This window comes from Octopus bimaculoides, chromosome 3 (assembly GCF_001194135.2).
Source record: "Octopus bimaculoides isolate UCB-OBI-ISO-001 chromosome 3, ASM119413v2, whole genome shotgun sequence".
Taxonomy (NCBI): domain Eukaryota; kingdom Metazoa; phylum Mollusca; class Cephalopoda; order Octopoda; family Octopodidae; genus Octopus; species Octopus bimaculoides.
In genome coordinates, this window is record NC_068983.1 from 62,168,101 (window position 1) to 62,169,465 (window position 1,365).

Sequence of the window (1,365 nt, forward strand, 5' to 3'; positions counted from 1 at the left end):
TATATATATATATATATATATATATATATATATATATATATATTTATATACGCACACATATATCTTTTCCTCAATCTCTTAACATATCATATATACGTGCATACATGCACACACGTGTAAATATAGTCCGAGATTTAGTTTTGTCTTTGTTTGGCAAGAAGCCTAAATTATTGCTATATTAATGAACTTATAACCATAAGTTTTAATGTGCTGAGGGCGGAAATCTAATTATTTAATAGTATTACTTTTGTTTATATTGTTTACCTCTGATTCTGGCCAGAACAGAGGATAAGTTAGAACAGGTTTCTCTCATTTTAGATCTCGTTAGCGAAGAACAGTTTGTTCGTCACTGGCAAATTAATAAGACACTCTACCTTGTTATACAATAGCATATATGAATAAATATCACAAGGCATCGTAATCATTGATGGTATTATACAACGACGCCATCGATGCCAAAAATAAATCAAGTACTTCTTATGAAACTGAAGGTAGTCAGGAATAAAACTAATAAATATAATACTTAATTGGTAAGGATAATTAAATGAATATTAGTTTAATGTTCAATGGCAGATGTTAATTTAATCTAATATCAGCCTGCATGGCCGAAAATTCCAGACGTTTTTGTTATTATGAGACTTCTTCAGTGAAGCATAACCCTGTCCGTACTTTCTATATTATTGATAAAAGAATCACTATGTGTCACTATATCGGTGAATAATATACAGGATACGGTGTTAAAAGCAACATACAATATATTCTTTTTAGCAAATGTATATCCTTTAGTTTGTTTTAGACAGCTCACTCTAGTGCAGTCTTTAAATGTGTTTCGTCAGAAAAACAATTTTGAGATTAGCAAGTATACGCAAGTACAATTACACTACACCCGCTTCTTAAAACATAGAAGAATATACAGAAGCACAGACACATACAAAAGAATTATATGTGTGTGCACAGAGTTGTTCAAACGCACACAGTACGCACAAAGACATATATATGTGTACGAGAATAACCACTTTTACTAGCTAAACGGTAAACGGTGACTTCGATATATTGCTGTATAGTGGCTTTCTTCAGTCCTGGAATATGTTATGTATTATTTTACATATGAAGCCACACATCAATATATTAATAAGAGAGTGTCTTTGAATATATACAATCATATACACATTACATACATACATACATACACACACACACGACACACACACACACACACACATATATATATATATATATATATATATATATATAGTGTGTGTGTGTGTGTGTATGTATATATGCATAGTTATATGTATAGACATATATACATACATAGATACACACACACAGAGAGACAGATATATATATATATATATATATATA

General features: G+C 30.0%; 1 protein-coding gene across 6 annotated transcripts in view; it reads left to right on the forward strand.

Annotated features, from left to right (window-relative positions):
• Positions 1-1,365, forward strand: part of LOC106869499 (small conductance calcium-activated potassium channel protein) — a 105,233-nt gene that overhangs the window by 60,128 nt on the left and 43,740 nt on the right. The window lies entirely within an intron of this gene.